General features: G+C 34.9%; 1 protein-coding gene across 1 annotated transcript in view; it reads right to left on the reverse strand.

Annotated features, from left to right (window-relative positions):
- LOC119581756 (endothelin-converting enzyme 2-like) overlaps window positions 1-573 on the reverse strand; it is a 106,974-nt gene that overhangs the window by 2,318 nt on the left and 104,083 nt on the right. The gene's annotated exons all lie outside the window — the stretch shown is intronic.

Raw genomic sequence — 573 nt, forward strand, 5'->3', positions numbered from 1 at the left:
CAACATCATATAATTGATTGTGAACTGAGACGCTACCATTTCGTGAAATTTACCAATGTTATGAGCGCACGCCAATAACGCACTTACACGCCTTGCAAAATTAATATGCAATGCACTACAACTACAAGATTATTGCAAAAGAAAGTGAAGTAAAATACCTAATTCTAGTAAGACCGATAAGTTTTAAATATTTCGTCATATTGCTCATACAATTTCCATCCACATAACAAATATAGTTTACGCTATATTGATAGTTACAAGTTCATCTAATATTATTTTCATATGCACCAAACATTACATCAAATACCACGCATTATCATAAACTTGTTGCCTTCCGGTTGTCCGCAAGAATCACCAACCTAGGGAACTAGATAACCAATGTGACCTAATTTGGTGAGCTTAATGTTCGCTGCATATGAAGTGAGCTCAATACTCAGTGTGGAATCATGAGGCTCCATTACAGAGACTTCTACACAAGCACTCGGAGGAGGCAAGAGGGTTCAAAAATCACGATTTCGTGACAAGCGTTGGTTTTATCTTTTTTTTTTATTAATAAATAATTTTATGTTTTGT

Source organism: Penaeus monodon, chromosome 15 (genome assembly GCF_015228065.2).
Source record: "Penaeus monodon isolate SGIC_2016 chromosome 15, NSTDA_Pmon_1, whole genome shotgun sequence".
Taxonomy (NCBI): domain Eukaryota; kingdom Metazoa; phylum Arthropoda; class Malacostraca; order Decapoda; family Penaeidae; genus Penaeus; species Penaeus monodon.